Source organism: Haliaeetus albicilla, chromosome 19 (assembly GCF_947461875.1).
Source record: "Haliaeetus albicilla chromosome 19, bHalAlb1.1, whole genome shotgun sequence".
In the NCBI taxonomy this organism is placed as follows: Eukaryota; Metazoa; Chordata; class Aves; order Accipitriformes; family Accipitridae; genus Haliaeetus; species Haliaeetus albicilla.
In genome coordinates this window covers 1,919,854-1,936,254 of record NC_091501.1, presented here as the reverse complement: position 1 = coordinate 1,936,254, position 16,401 = coordinate 1,919,854, and the positions used below count along the sequence as shown (strand labels likewise).

The following is a 16,401-nucleotide window of genomic DNA, read 5'->3' as shown; positions in this document are numbered from 1 at the left end:
ATGTCCTTTAGGCCCTTTAGAGCCATTCCTGATCCTCACGCCCAACCACTGTTCTCGCCGATCAAATGGAGCCCAACTTCTGCCTCCTGAAAAATGGGAGTTCATAGCTTGTCACTCGGGAGGGTCCTGGTGCTTCACGGGGAACAAGCTGGCGAGTCCCAGGAGGACGGTGCAGGTTGCAACACTCTGCACTGTGTCACCTCTCTGCCCTGTCCCTTGGAAGCAGTATTTCCAGAACTGACACAGAGAAAGGAGTTACTCTAATTTGTTACTCAACTACTGTTGACTTGCCTTGTGTATTTGGGCTTGGCAAAAAGCTGTTCTGTGACTTGTCTGCCTAATGGCTGGGTTGCAAGGATCAAATAAGTGATTTTTGAAGTACTGGGAGAGGGACGAAAGGCATTAGAGAGGAATGGAGTGCCCTGACGAAGCCTTCGCACCCACCTTCACCTGATTTCCCTGCACACGACAGCAGGCGTGTGGACTCCGAACGGCGCTCGTTCATTAGGTGGCACTGCAGGCCCAGGATTTCACGGGCGAGCGCGGTCTCCAGTGGGCTCCTCTGGGTCCGAGCGAGGTTTTGTAGGCTCAGACACTTCATTGCCCTACTTGCATTTTTTTTTTCCTGGGGAAACATGCTGTCCTGGCAAATCCTGGAAGAACACAGAAGTGGTATTGCAAAAGCAAAGCGGCAGCAATTAAGACTTCCGATACAGCTGCCCAGAGCCTCAAGTCTCCAGAAACTGCACAGGGGGGGCCTGGACCTGCTTGGGATAACACCCGTGAAAAGGGCCTGTGTCCACCCGTCTGCCCTGCCTGCACCAAGGCAATGCAAAGGGCAGGGCTGCGGGGCTGCCGCTTTCCCCTGAACTGGGAGACGGCAGAGCCGCTCCTCTCAAAAACCTCATCCTTTCTCCAACGGCCTGCGGAGAGGTCTCAAAGGCTGCTAGCTGTCCAGAGACACGTGTTCTTTGAGGAGAAGGCACCGTGCCACTGCTCCTGTGCCTTGTGCAGGGCTGGCAACCGTGGCTGGCACCTTGCCCTGGGGCCTGGAGCCTCCCGTGCTTTTGAGTAGCAGATATCCAACACGTCTCAGGTTGTGTGCCTCTTCCACCGAAATGTCCTGAGCTGAACTGGGGCAGGGAAGGTGCCCGTGTTCTCTTATAGCCCTCCCAGCCACCTTCTTCCTCACCTTGATTTCCTTGGCATTTCCTTGGTTAAATGTTTATACAAGTTTTCAAAGCCAGGGAGTGTGCGGGCAAGATCTGGGAGTGTTTCCCTTGAACGATTTGGTTTGAGGTGTTTTAACTCCCTCCCCCTGCGCTGCTGGTTATTCCCAGCCTGGCACAGTCCTCGCAAAAGCCCGGCTCTACCAAGGCACGCCTGACTTGGCTGGCAACTGCCACGGCTATTCCCGTCCCAGCACCCTGCCGGAGCCGGGCCTGGGCTCCTCCATCCCAGCTGGCAGCTTCGTCATTCTCCAGCCGCGGGTCAGTAACCTGCAGCCTACTCAGTGCCCCTCTGTCTGAAGCTGAGAGATAAATGCCCTTGAAATCTGAAGTAACCACGATAATTTTATTTTGAACAGGAAAATGGACTGTTTTTTCCCCTTATCTAATTGATTAGGAATGTCAAATATTCTTTTCTGTACACCGTGCATGCCTCTTATTTATGTAGGAAGCAGCTGGTCTAGGGATGGAGCCAAACACTTTTTTTTTTTAACTAGAAAAAAATTAAGCTTTCTTTTGGGGCTGGGGGGGCTGTGCATGTCACTGTATTTCATCACGAGTTGACAGATAGAATCCATCTCTCTGCTTTTTCCTCTGCGTCCTGACATGTCTCTGGGAAACGCTCGCCATGTCCCCGCTTCAAAGAAAACTGCAGGTGTCTGGGAGAACGGGGGAGAGGAGGGAGCGCCGGCACACGGTCAGGCCAACGGGATGTTCGCAGTTCAGGAGCCACGTCTGGGTGCCTGAATGACATCAGAAAAAAAAATCTTGGCTTTTGTCTGGGTAGATTTATGTCCACTTCTATTTCTGCACATTGCTGAGCAGTACTAGATGCAGCAGTTACTATCTAGAGGATGATATTAGCTTTGCGTCCGCGTGACTCTCTAAGTAATTCCTTTCTGTAATGGGCTTAAAATGGAGCATATGTTCCCGTTTTTCTCAGTAGGCAGTTACGCTTCCCATCTGAAATTATACAGCCTTACACTGCACTTCAGAAAGTTTTCTTAGGAAGAGCCTGAAATTGCAGCATAGTTAGATTCGTTGCTGAGGAAATTTGTTCATTCAGCCTGATTGACAGATACAGCACCGTCTACTTGCAATCCCAACAGAAAGATAGTTCTTGATACAGTTTGGTCAAATGGGTAACCGAACCCCCCTAAAAGATGTAGGTAGGACTCAGTAGAGTCACTAGTCATCATAACACTCAGAAGTTCATGCAAAGAAAGTTGCCAATCAATAGAACTATGTAAATAACTTAAACATAAGGAAAAATAGACAATCAACTTTATAGGTGTCACTGTAAAGCTGTCACTATAGATGTGCCTCATCTCAAAGCAGCCTGTGGCAGCTCCACGTGACCACAGCCAGTCATTTTGGGAGTGGGCAGTTTGTTAAGGGGGATGTACAGAAGAAATGGTAATGGAAACACTAAGAAAGGCCACATACTGCATGAGGAACAGAAAAATGTATCTGCAGTAACACTTCTGTTCACAGAATGAGAGCAGTGATGGGTCATACATTGGTGGGCCGTTGAACTAGCAGTCTTTCATTCAATGTAGGGCTGGTATCATCTGCAGGAGTTTTACACCTCAGTGGAGAGAGCTGGGAGATACCGAATAAATGGAGTCTTACACCTCCTTTTAAAAATGTTCACATGACTTTTCATCACTCAGCCGTGGCTGATGTCACCACCATTGCTTCCCACTTTCTGTGATATAGATCAGCTTGGAGGGTTTTCATCACACATCCCAGCTGTGTACCTGCCTCCATAACCCAAATGGGATCTTGCTGGACTTTGCCATTGTAGTTAGGAGAGCGGCCACAAATGGGGTGCAAGTGGGGGAGAAAATAGAGCTAGAGATGGACTTTCCCAGTCAAAAGACCACATATTCCCTGTGATAGGTTGCTATGGGAAGTGAGCATTCTGATAGTCACCTTGAAAATACCTCAGTCTGGTGAGCTGGAATGACGTTGATGCAGCGCTCAACAGGCTCACACATGAGGTCTCTCATGACCAGCCAAGCCCACCACTTATCTGCAGAGGCCTCCAAGCTTGAGTCCTGAAGACCATTAAAAATAGTTTGAAGAGCACATTCACAGCAATATTGAGACAACCTGGACTATCCTGAGGTGAATATTCCCCTTTCTTTACCCTAGTTGTGCGGCGTTCCCAAGAGCCATTTCAAAGCTGATCTTGTGGTTGCCATTAGGGCTATGGCCAGAATGGCACTCTGTGCCTCAAAGCTGAATATTCAGCAGTAACTGAGCTGCTGAATGCTGCTCGATGAGGTCATAGGGACGAGGCAGCTGAAAAGGCTTGACTTCACCTGGTCTGGAAGGAAACTCTAGGATTTGTTTGATCAGCTAGCCAAACAACCTCCAGCACCTGCTCCTTTAGCAGAGGAGGCCAAGCAACAAACATTTTGCAGGAGAAAAGTTTCCACCAAGTTCTCACCGACGGGAGGGAGACCTGCCGGCAGCCCTGCTCTCCATCGCTGAGACCTGTTTGCAGGAGCTGTCCTGGACATAGAGGCAAATATGGTCAACCTGGTTGCTCCCACCAGGTGTGAGGAGACATATACACAGTAAATTGGGCTAAATGTTTGGGTTTGGCTGTTCCAGGTTTTTACTTGTGTTATCAGGAGCTGCTGAATTGCCAAAGGTTTGGCAGCTGATAAGAACAAGTGCCGTGCCAGATCCAGGGAAAACCTCACGCTCAGAAGCAAGTTGCTAGCCCCAGCAACTCTCTCCTGCATGTTTCAAGGTCCCCGAGAGACGTATTCTTTGACAACGCTGTTGGAGGACGAGGCATGCTCTGCACATTGAGCAAGCTGGATTTTGCTGAGGCAGTGGTTCCCATGATCAAATTTTAGCACTAACTGTAGTCATTAAATAATTCAAGACAGGAGCTGTGTTCCTGGACCTGCCGCTGCTTGTCATACACTGGCACATTGTTCTCCTGAGGTGGGATTCACTGTGCTTGGTGTTTGCCAGCTAAAACTTAAGCACCTTAAGTTGAGCTGACTGAAAATGAACCAGTCAAACGCTAGCAGCCCTTGTCTCCTTCTCTAGACAAAGGAGAGCGTTGAGCACTGTCACAGCATGATTCATGCCAACCTTCAAAAAATTAAGCCAGAGAATGGAGTTGCTTTCTGGACATGCCCATCTTGCTCTGTTGGCTATCAAGGGAGCCGAGACAGCTGGCTGAGACTTCAGAGCCAACGTTTAGATGTCTGCTGCGAGGGGAATCCCACCGTTGGCTGAGAAGGTGAGCTTTCTGCCCTGGTGAGTGACCAGAGTTGCCACCACACATGGACGGGTTTGGGTACGCATGGAGGGCACAGCAAGCACGGGGGAAGTACAAACAGGCAGCCTTCTGCGGGACCGCGTGCTGCATCCCAGCTCTGCCCCAGTTTCCTTCCTAATGACCTCCCACTAATCCGTCTCCAAAATCTCTTTGGCACGGCTAACGTTTGCTCAGAAACCAGCTTTCACTGACCAAGAGGTTACCCCGACTGCTGATGTGACTGACCCCATACACCCTGTAGCAGGGGACAGGCTTCTGGGTGAGAGAAGAACAGACTAACGCAGTGCCAGGAAGATGTCACTGTCACAAGGCATTTATTATTACCCAGGACACAAATGATTCATCACCCAGAGGCAGGACCTGACGTTTGAGCCCAGACGATGCAGGTAGGTGGGACCTCGAATCTGGCGTTTCTGGATTGCCTCAGGAATGTCAGTGCACAAAGTTAATCCTTGAAACAAATGAGTTTGCTCAACTTAGGGCGTCAGAGGACTTGTATGTCCAATACCTACTTAGACCTGCCATCTGCTCCTCCACTGCCGAGTCTGGCCCTCTTTTCTTGTGCCAGGACTGAGCACTGAGCCTTGTCAGAAACAGAGATGTGCCGTGTCTGTGAGCACCCAAGAACTACTGGTCCAGCAGCCTGTGTCCTCATGTAAGAGAGTAGTAATGCCATTTTGTGTACAAAGACCCCATTTTGATTTAAAAAAGGGCAACTCCTTTCTTTCTTGCACCTGCTATTTAATCAGAAATCCCAGTAACCCTCAGACAAAGAGATATGGATCTGATCAGCCCTTTGAAGACTGTTGATTGACACTGCCAACAAACGAGAGGCGTGGTCTCAGATGCTAAATTTCTCAGGAAAGAAGTTAGAATAAACAAAAATGGTTTTACTTGGATTCCTCCACAATACAGACATTTAAATACAGTCGGTTGGGTGCCCGTGACACTGTCATTGGGAAGAGAAATCCCGAAGAAAAGAAAGCTGAGCACAAGCCATATGGGAACTGAAGAGCCAAGGTGCAAGTAACAGGGGTTCTTCTCATCCCAGCCTGGAAGACTGGCCAGAAATGTCCTGAAACCATTCATCCTATGCATGATGTATATTGTTTTGTTATTCTGTTTTATTTAATCTGGCAGTAAATCGACGTATATGATGTGACCGCTCTGATTAGCTTGTATGGATGTCTTCATAGCTTGGGTATGGCTACACGGGGGTGCCTTGGGATGGTTACCTAGCTTACCCTGTAGAGATATTATACTGCAAAGCGGCTAAACCTGGATCCCGCAGGTGGGTGGGAAAGGTCAGGAGAAGCACTGAAGAGCCCCCCGATCCTCGCAGGAAAGCTGGGTGGGCAGCCCAACCACAGGGCCCTCGTTCCTCCGCAGTGCTGGGAACGGGCGATCCACGGCGGCAGGGACGAACATCAGCTCTGAAGTGCCAACGTTCCCGTGACGGGAGCCATCCGTGCTGACCGACCCCCGCGCAGCAGGGGAGAAAAACAAAAACCGGCCCAGGAGGGCCTTGTTGCGAGAAGGAAGTATTATTTAACGTGCATTGTGTTGGGAAAGGAAAACAAGGGTCCTGGCGCCGGGCCAGGTCCATTGGCCTCTTTTTTTTTTTTTTTCTCTTTTCTTTTCTTCTGGGCAATTGTTCTAGTGAGGCCAATTTTTCTTTTTTTTTTTTTTGGTTTTTTTTTTCTTTGTTTTGTTTTCTTTGGTGTTTTTGGAGTTGACAATGCACGGGGTAATTTCTCAGCGCTCTTCCTGTGTTTTGGCACAGGGGCTGCCCGAGCGCTCGGCTGCTCTTCCTGTGGCAGAGATGCCATCGCCATCACCACCGCCACCGCCACCGCCACCACCACCGGTGCGTGGGTTGCATCATCATTGGGCAAGCGGGGGCTTCTCACCTGCCCCCAGAGCCCCGGGGGGGGGGCAGGAGGGAGAGGCGGGACCGCGGGCAGTGGGGTGAGTCAGTGTGGAAAGGCAGTGTGCATTTCTGCGGGGTGACTCACCAGCCCTTAGGAAGAAAAAAAAAAATAATAAAAAAAAATTCCAGCCAAATTCTTTCGGGGAGGTAAACAAGGTCACGCAGCGCGGCGAGATCCTGTTTACCTGAGACAGGACGTCTTTGCGGAGCCCATGCTGGAAGCAGGGACGTGTTGACATGACTCAGGGTGGCCGACGCGGGGAGATGGGGCTGGGGGCACCGCTCGGTCTGAGGGTCCCGGCTTCACCGTGGCAGTGAGAGGGTGAACCCCTGCCATGGGGCTGGATGCTCCCTTCTCTAGAGGCTCGCCCCGCTGCCCTGCGGCTCTGCCAGGAGGGAGGGCAGCGGGAGAGGGACCACTGGGCAATGGCAGGGCTCTGCTGGCACTCGATGCTCACCTCCAGCCCTCACCATGCTGGTGGCCCCAGCAGCTCCGACCCACTGCTGCCCGCTTGCCTGTACCCCATCGCGAGCGGTCGCTTTCCCTGTGGCCCCACGAGGAAGGCCCCGGTGGCCACACGGTTAATGAGAGCCCATTCCAGACGCTGACTGAGTGTTTTTTCCTGATAACAAGACGTGTGTGAGTGTATGTCGCTCGGGTGAATATCCTGTTCTTGCGACGGGATGGAGAAGCGGGGGGCAGCCAGGGCGGGGGGGGTGGCGGACGACAGGGCAGCGTGCCGGGATTTCGCATTCCTGGCATTCCTGCCTTGGCCGGTGACTGCAAAACAGCCCAGCGGGGAGGACGGGGCACCCATGGGTGGCCACCTGTGCACCCACGCGTTGCCTCCATCACTGCCTTCCCGGAGAACCCGGCCAGCGTCGGGGCAAGGGGTCAGCCGAAGCCACCCTTCTGTGGCCACCAGGTCCCCAGATGGAAGCAGCCCGGCCCCCTTGGCATCTCCTCTTTCCCTGACAGTCTTGGCCCCTTTTCCAGCACCTGTCCCTTGGTCTGACCTTCCCGGCTGTGTCCTGGGAATGCCTTTTCCAGCACGGCCCCCAGGCTCCAGCCCTGCAGCAGGGCACGCTGGCATGAACCCCTGCCAGGGGATCGGGGGCTCCTGCTGCAGGGTGAAAGGCTGCGGGGTCTCGCCGAGTCCCCGTCTCCTGCCCTTGGCCACCCTGGCCAACAGGCAAAGACATACTGCAAGGACTTTGTGCTCGGGTCTCGCAGTCCAGGGTTTCACTGGATGAGAAAGCCCCACTCTCCTCCCCACTGGGATGTTGCGCACGGGGAGGACAGGGATATGCAGGAGTAGAAGTTACCCTGGTCTGCGCAGTTGAATTTAGCTCTCAATAAGCACATTTGTCCTGCTCCTTCCTCTTCCATAATCCCTGACCCACCAGCCAGACTGGGCTTCTCGCCGGGTCCAGACAAGCAAAGGATGCTTAGCGCTTCCCCAGCTCCCAAGCTGCTGTCGGGAACCAGCACGGTGATGGAGGAGCCCACAGGACACCCTCCTTCTGTCGGCACTGCTTCAGCTCTCGGGGGTGCAGGAAAGCACCCACAGCCCTGCTTCACTCCCAAACAAAGCACAGAGCCCACGGGTGCCCCTCAGCAGGCTGCCTGGACCTGCTCCCAGCCCCTCCACCCTTGCAGAGGCGAGCCAGAATCTGCAATCCAGCTATCTCAAGAGCTGCAGCAAGAAGAGCTCTTTTTTTTCCCCTTTTTTCTTCTGTTTTCTTCATTGACACAACAAACCAAACAGGGCCAACACTGACCCAGAGCTACGTCATGATGGTTTTGTCTTATGGTCAGATCAAGACTCCTCAGGGTCTTGCACAACCAGGTACTTGGAAAAAAAGAAAGATTTCTTTCTTTGTTTAAAACACACGCCTGTTCCACCTTCTCCAGCTTCCCACTTTCCCATTTCACAGCCTGCCAGGGTTTGGTAACTTTCTCAATGAAACAGGGACACGTCGTAGCCCCACCAACCGCTAAAAAGAAGGAGAAGGAGACTCCCCGCGTCCCATCACCAGCCGTGCACACGTGTGTTGGTGGAAGGGGAAGGGACAAGGAGGAAAGAGGACAGTGCGTTTGGTCACATGCAGAACCCCATTTTTGAGGAATTGAAAACATGATATATCTGCAAGATTTCAAAAAAAAAAAACCCCAAGGGTGCTTCTGCATTTAGGAAGCAGCCAGCACAGCCATGCTCCTGAGGCCTGGGCAGGTTTGCGGGAGACTCTCGAGGGAGTCCCGGCGATAGTCCATCCCCGCAGCCATGGGGGAGAAAATTGGGGTACGCTGGGTGTAGGTTCCACCCGCGGCTGGGCGTGCAGCAGGGACCTCAGCCTCATCCCAGCACCCGGTGCCCTTGCCCTGGCAGTGGTGGGATGAGGAGCTGGCGAGGTCTGGGGTTTGCTTGGCGCTTGTCTGTTGTGGGGAGTGGAACTTAACCACCAAGCCGCTGTAATTTTGGTAGATTTGTGTATTTCTTTGCTGTGTTTCTGGTGGGAGAATCCCCGCAACACAGGGTCAGGGTATGTGTGGGACTGCAGTCAACACCAGCTGAGCTGCCTTCGCTCAGCATGGAGCCAGGTCCTCGCTGCCTCAGGGTCTGTCTCTGCAGGGAAGAGCTGCCGGTCCCGATTTTCTTCCCGGTGCAGAAAGCCTTTTTACCCCCCCACTGGAATGGGACTAAGCCACACTGCAGAAGAGTGCTCGGTGTAGGACAAGGCAAAGGGGGCTTCTGCACTTTGAACTCAGCCCCCAGTGCTACGCAGGACCTCCCTCCGGAGCTCCATTTATTCCTAAATTCCTTAAATTCAACTTCTTTTCAAACGGCCTTTTACGCCTGCAGCTGAGGAGAGCCCTAGTATTGGGGAAAGGTGGGAAGATTTTGGACAACACATTGACAAGTGCTTTATAAACACATCTGGGTCTATAGGAGAAATAGTGTTGAGGTCTGGTGCTCGCTGGCAAAGCCCGGCCCAGCCCAAGATTGCTTGGGAAGGGACGTGCGTGTGTCCTGTGCTGCCCAGAGAGAAAAAGTCCAAAGATCAGGAGCTTAATCCGAGGCACAAAGCTCCAGTTGCTGGAGGATTTCAGCCCTGCCCAGAGCTCCCAAGCGACCCAGCTCCTTGGGAATGGGAAAACCCCAGCAGGGATCCTCTGGACTCCCAGAGGATTACAGCCTAAATGACTAAACCTGTTAGGTCACTCAAATGATCCACTTCCTTTTATGGTCAAAATCAAGTGTCAGAATCACAGGTTTCCTCTTTCCTTAGAACTGGGCTTTCTCGATACCACAAATCCTTCTTGCAATGCTAAAATTAAATGTCTGAAAGCACATGCATAGTGTTGCAATCTTGCTGCCTTGCTTACTGGTCTGTGTAATGCATGAGTTGAGTAAAAAACAATAGAGGTTGGAAATAGCCAGGACTGAGATTTCCTCTTTCAATTGCAGAATTGTTTCCTTGACTGGTGCGTGCATAAGCCAGGTGGCAAAATGCTTGCCCTGACCAAGTTTCCTGGCAAGCAGGAGGGGTCTTTGGGTGAGGGGTGGAAAGGAGTGAAAGAAAGAGTTCCCAAAAAGCAACTCCTTTTCTTGGGCTTAGCTTCACTCTCCTACTCCTTTACAAGTTCACTTTGTCTCTCAGTAGCTGGTTCTTGCAGCTGCTCACAAACTTCTCAGGTCCTTTCTCAAACCTGTGGATGGGAACTATTGGCACCCCACACTAGAGATGGAGACCTGAGATGCAGATGCCCATACCCAAAGCACCTCTGATACTGCCAAAACCTGGTGCCGTGACCTCTCCCATCCAGTGACACAGACCCCAGGGACCCGGGTCCCACCAGTCCTGGGGGCAGCTTGTTGCTCTCCCAAATTCAAGCGCTGCAATGACGGCTTCCCTTAGCTCGCACTAAATCCCAGATGGTACCTGCTCCAGCCGAGCAGAGGCATCCACGTCTCAGCAGGCTTTTTGTTTCTCTCTGCTCCAATTCAATTAGGACTCATCACATTTGAGGTTCAGGTCCCACCGGCCTTACCCACGGCTCGGCAGGAGGCCTGGCAGGGAAATTGTCGTGTCCCGGTCCCCAGGGGACCTGACAGCCCATTGAACACAGGTGGGGAGCTTGTGGTGGGGTGGCTTTCCTGGATGCTGTAGGCCCAGCTGGGTGCTTCTGGTCCTGGTTGTGCAGGTAGAGTCACCTACACGTGCATGTTCCTGCTTCCGAAAAACCGAACTGTTTGAGCTCTCCTCCAGATCCTGGTGTTTGCGCCTTATCTGACTAAAATGATTGTCTCTGCCACACTCAACTCTTGTGACCCAAGAAAGGGACCCTGGGCTGGGAGGTGTAAGGTGGCTGCCTCTCAAGCTTGTGGCACTTTGGTTTTGTGGTCACGGGCATCCCAAATGCCAGGGACGCTGCCAGCAGCGACGACGTCCTTCCCCAGCTGCACCCACGGCGCTGGCGAAGCACCACGGTGGGCACGGCAGCACCGTGCCAGCTCCCACCATTTGCTGCCCGAGGGCCTCCGCTTCCCGGATGGGTGTTCACAGGCACCCAGATTCCTTAGAGGTTTCTTTTTTTAATCCAGGTTCATAAATATTCATGCTTTCCAGCTAGAAAAAAATCCCCTGTTGCTGGCTGGCCTTCCTCAGGAACCGGTGGTGTGGCAGCCCCTGCTCTTCCTCCCCACGGCAGTGGGAAGCCTCCAAGATCCCAGGGCTTCTCCTACACCCGTCCACCCAACCTGGCCCTCTCTCCAAAAGAAGCAGCTCCTTGACCCAAACCGCTCCAACCAGCCAACCTCTTGCTTAGAAAAAACCACACAGGATGAGCTTACAATCAAATATCCCGCTTTTTAATGGCTGGGCTAGAGCAGGGAGGGAAGGGAATGGGGGTTCAGCTCTGGGTTTGGGGCTTGCACGTGGCTCCGTGTCTGTGTTCAGAGTGGGAAACTGGGGCAGGTTTTCTGTCCCACGCAGTAGCAGCATCTGGTTGCTCCTTCCTGGCCACGAGCTTTGAAACCATCTACAAAACCTGAGTAAATAAATAAGTACAACAATAGGTCACAGCGTACCCGGTGGGACTATCCATGGAAAAGGGAAAATACATATCATGGGGAAAAACTGCGAATCCTGTTCAGCTGCTCCTTTCTGTTTCATTTAATGCACTTGAAGGTGGCTGTGCTGGGAAAATGCTTTATTCGATTACCAGGCTGTTCACACCTGCCTCAGCGGAGCCAGGAGGGCCCTGTCCCAGCCAAACCTGAATGCAAAGAGCACCCATTTCAGTCCTTTTACAACCAGCTGATGAAGCCGGTGGGATATTCTGATGAGTAGAGCATCTCCCACCCGTCCCTGGGGAAAAACATGCACCACTGGCCGCCTGCCTCACCACAGCAGGCGCCGGTCCTGCCCTTTGCGGACCGAGAGCCTCATCTGGATTTGTGCATCCTTCTGGGAGGGATCTGCCTATTGCCCAGCCTGGGATGCTCCGAAGTGGGGTCCCCTGCGAGCAAGAGCTGTGCTCCCCCTTCGCTTCACTGGCCAGTGCTGCCTCAAACTTTCCAGGGCAAGGCTATGCTGCAATCGCGGTGTTTTGTCCACAGCCACCGGGTTTATGGGACACCAGGGAGACCCCCCTTTTCCTCCCCTCCCCCTCCCAGCACAAGCATTTTGTTTTTCTTCTTGATTAGCGGAAAAAATTCCTGAACCTGTCAGAGGGAAGGAAGGTCTTTTCTCTCTCTCTCTCTCTCTCCTCGGTCAATTAGTGAAATACAAACAATTTCCATCGTCACAGTGAAACACTTTTTCCACCTAAATAACACTTCTGCAGGCTTTAAAGGCGCAGGGCCCTTTGCACAGCCCCCCCCCCCGGCTCAAGAGATGCCCTCCCGGGGCCACAGCGGAGCAGGAGGGGGTTGGCTGTTCCCTCTCCAGATTTAGCCGGACATGTGCAGCCAGCCCAGGGCTTGGGGCATTGCAGGCACCTCGCAGAAACGCCAGCACCTCCCAGGGCTTTTTCTTGCAGACATCAAGCCAACGTGTCCAGGGTCACAGCAAACCTCCCTGCCGTCCTTTCTGGGAGCAGCTAACACCCCAGCATGCCCAAATGTCAGCTTTCCTGAGCGCTCCACCAACCCACTGACGTCCGTGGAGCCTGCCGGCATCCCCAGCCAAGGCCTGGGAAGCGGTGAAATCCTCTCCATGGAGGTGGCCGTCCCCAGGACCTCCTCTGCACCCGGCTGCGTGCGCCTGGCTGAGCTCCGCTGCCGGCCGAGCAGCCCTGCCTGCGCTGGGGGAGAGAGCGAGCATCCCGCCTGCCGTGCCTGCTGCAGAGTGACTCCTTACAGCCTCCTGCCTAATTTGGGCAGCCAAAGCACTCGTGCGGGCGCGTGGCGTGGTTCACATGTGACCCCACGCATGTACACCAGGATCTCCGTGTGCCAGACCCTCATGGGGCAACATCTGACATCACCAGGGGAGAAGATCACTTACGGGGGATCCAGAGCCCTCTGGCCAGCCGCCTCATGGACACGCATGTCTGAATAAGGAATTCTTTCTAGGAGCACCCCTTGGTTCATTAATCACCACTTTTCCTGTGCTGACCTCATTTACTTTTGTCTCTGATGTCATAGCTCACAGCCAGCCCTGTGCTGCAGGCACCAGCAGTCGCTAACAGCGTCTCCTCTGCTCTTCCCTGGGCCTGTGCTGAGATTCATACTGAAAAATAGTTTCTCTTCATGCAGAAAACACCCGAGCAGGGCCTGGGTTTGGGGAGCAGAGCTTGCCTTCCCTGACTGCATCGGCCAGTAGTGGCCAGGGCCGAAGGTTGGAGCATTTGGGAACTTGGGAGTTTCCAAAACTGCTAGGCAAGACCTGCAGCACAGCTGCTTGCCAGGCATCTCTGCACCATCCACCCTTTGTTTTTGCAGCGCGTGCAAAATAAAAATCACAGCAAACATTTCGAGACGCGCATTGACTGTCAAACCACAAACCTCCCCGCTGCCCGGGTCCCTGCCGTGTTTGGGTTGCTGCTTGATCACTTGCAAACAGCTTCTTTTATTGAGTTAGTAATTACAAGGGGGTTGTTTCCCTTGAGGTTGCTTTCCTCCGGCTTTGCTACGGCCTTTGCTGTGAAACCAAGGCAGTCCATTGTGCCGGAGAGTCCAGTTTGGTATCTGCCTGGCTGGGGGAGGAAAAATGGTAGCTGAGCCCTGCCATAATTTTGTATTTTGGTCTCTTTGCCTTCCTGGCTCCTCTGCCGAGAGCCCCACGGACCCACCGCTGTGACTGTGGCTCTCGCCTTAACCCAGTGCCTGCACTACCTGCAGGGAGGCCCTGGCATTTGGGGCTCCCTCCAGTTCCCACCCTCTTCCTGCTCGTTTTGGGGGGGCTCTGTTGTTCCTTTAACCCTGCGATGAAAGCTGAAAACAGCCGAGGCTGCCTGGCTTCCTCACAACATCCTTTAAGATGAGAAATTCCCAAGCCTGCAACAAGTTCACTTGGTCACGGGCAGATCACGGCTCAGGGGGGGGCCGGCACCGTTTGGTCACGGGCTGCGTGAAGGCAAGTGGGGAACAGCTGCATGCTCCAGCAACAGGGTTTTGTTGGGTTTTTTTTTCCTAAATAGCTTTTAATTCTTCATATTTTCCTCCCTCTTTGTACCCTGCTTTTCCCTTGGCGCAGCCGGCTTCTCCGCCCCCAGGGCCCACCAGGCACTGGTGCATGGACAGTGAGACGCGGCCACCCTCCGACACATCCCTGTCCCACGCCGGGATCCAGCGGGATGGCACTGGCTCCCACCGAGCCCTCCCCAGCTGCGTCCGGAGCCTGGGCAGGTCGGGCAGCAGGACAGGGCGGCCGTCGTGGGGGGCACGGCTTATGTCGGGGAGCTGAGCGCAGGGAGGAGAACGCCTGCGTGGGCTTCGTGCCACATGGCTGGGCTGAAGAAGGCTCTTCCTTCGAACTGCAGCCAGGCGTGGGGGCGAGAGCTTAAGCCATTCGTATTCCTGAGTGTCAATAAAATAAGCAAACAGTCAAGGGTTTTCCTGGGCCCGGCGAGGAAACTCCTGCAAACTTATTCTTCACTTCATTTAGCCATGCAACAGCTTTAGCACTGCAAGCCCTCAATGCTAAAAAGCCCAAAGCCTGACTTTAAAACACGGGGCTTTGCTTTTTGCGCCTGAATAGCCCATGAGCTCGTTTTCCCATCTGCCTACCACTTTCGGGAGCCGTGTCCTCGCAGGAGGACCCATCGCCGAAGCCTCTCTCTGCTGCCTGGAAGGCTGGATGCATTTCCTCCATCAAAAGATGAACCTCCTGTTGAATGACATGTCCTGAGGCTGGGCCTTTAGGTAAAGCAGCAGTCGAGCAATTAAACCAGGGAGAGCTGCCAAGGCTCCCTGGCTTCTCCAAGATTACCTGCAGCACCAGGCGAGCCAAGCTGGCATCCCCGCACGGAGGAGATGCTTTCCGGCAGCGTGCTGCAGCCCTCCCAGGGCTTATTTCAGGATTTATTTCTCAGGCTCGGCTTTGCGGGGTGGACGTAAACCACCTGCTCCAACCTTGACAAACGGGGCGAGCGCCCGCCTTCCTACGCCCCACGTTGACTTGTGCTGAACGCCCGGCCAAGGCGCTGCGAGCAAACGGCGTTCGAGCGAGCGCCCCGAGCAGCTGCAGGGAGCGGACGCCAGGCGCTCTGGAGGTGTCAGCTCCAGGCGCCCAGGGCCCACGGCTTCTTTCAGCACCTATTCATTTCGAGCTGTTAAAAGCAGAGACACGCGCTTGCGGATGGCGTTGCACGCCTCCCCCGGGAACGCCACGGCCAGGCGGTTGTGCCGGTCCCCAGCGATGCCGAGCCCTTCCTCCCATCCCTCCCCAGTCCAGGCTGATGCACCCATGATTCCTGCGCTTTGTACCCCTCTTTGCACCCATTCCTCTCCAAATTCCCTGCGGACAGGCCCTCAAGCCCAAAGAAGTCTCACGCCAAAAATCTTTCTTCTCACCGGATCACCCTAAGGCAATCCGAGCAGGGATGTGATTATTATCCTCGCTGTGATTTTGCCCTTGCTTTCCATCCTGGGGGGCGGATAGAGCTCACCCCTACTCCAGCTCCCTTTGGGGGATGAGGGAAAAGGTGTCCTAACCCCAAAATGAACCATGCCGGAGCGAGGCACACACCCGGGACTGCCAGGCCCGTCCTTCGAGGACCAAGCTCCCCGGGTTCGCCGTCGCGGCGCAGGTTCCCACTTGGGTCTACGCTCCTCAGAGATGAGCCATGGGCTGGGGGTGCTGCATGTGTGCCGGGGGGGACCCCAAAATCGAGGCACGGGGCAGCAGCTGCCTTCAGTCCCCGCAGCCTCGCGCCCAAGTGCCAGATGTGCGATGCCTCCCTTGCTGGGAGGAAAGGGAAACGCAACGGCCTTTCCGACCGAGGGAAGGACTGTCGTCGTTGTCTAGACGATGTGACTAAGGAGGGAAGGGGCCGACTGTTTGTACAGCTTTGGGGAGTGTAAACAGTGCTGACTGTCCCAAGCCCTTCAAAGCAGAGGAATCCGGAGATCGGATGAAAGCACAGGGAAATTCTGGCTGGGTGTCTGAACAGAGCAGCTAAGGAGAAGGGGACCTCTCCGAGACAAAATCCCCAGCGCCCGAGTCATTTCAAACCAGGCCGAGCGCTGGGTGACAGGCGGGAAGGAGGAGCGGCAGGGCGGTACGTGGGCTCCCAGGACTTTCCCAGCTTCAGTTGCTTCTCCCCGCAATCTCGGAATAGGTGTCCTGAAAATGAAACTGGAGGCCCTGGGAATCCCGCTCTGCCTTGCGGTGAGCTGGTTTGGCCTCTGCATTTCATTCAACTCACAAAAGAAAGAGAAAAAGTTTTTTGAGAGGTGGTTTCCTTTTTTTTCTTTTTTTTTTTT

General features: G+C 53.9%; 1 long non-coding RNA gene across 1 annotated transcript; it reads right to left on the bottom strand.

The window, feature by feature from the left end:
* Positions 1-11,324: 11,324 nt before the first annotated feature.
* On the bottom strand, positions 11,325-15,221 carry LOC138690003 (uncharacterized). Its single transcript, XR_011328777.1, has 3 exons — positions 14,906-15,221; positions 14,704-14,803; positions 11,325-11,519 (listed from the first exon to the last, which is right to left on the bottom strand). It is a non-coding gene; the product is annotated as an uncharacterized lncRNA (long non-coding RNA).
* Between the last annotated feature and the right edge of the window lie 1,180 nt (positions 15,222-16,401).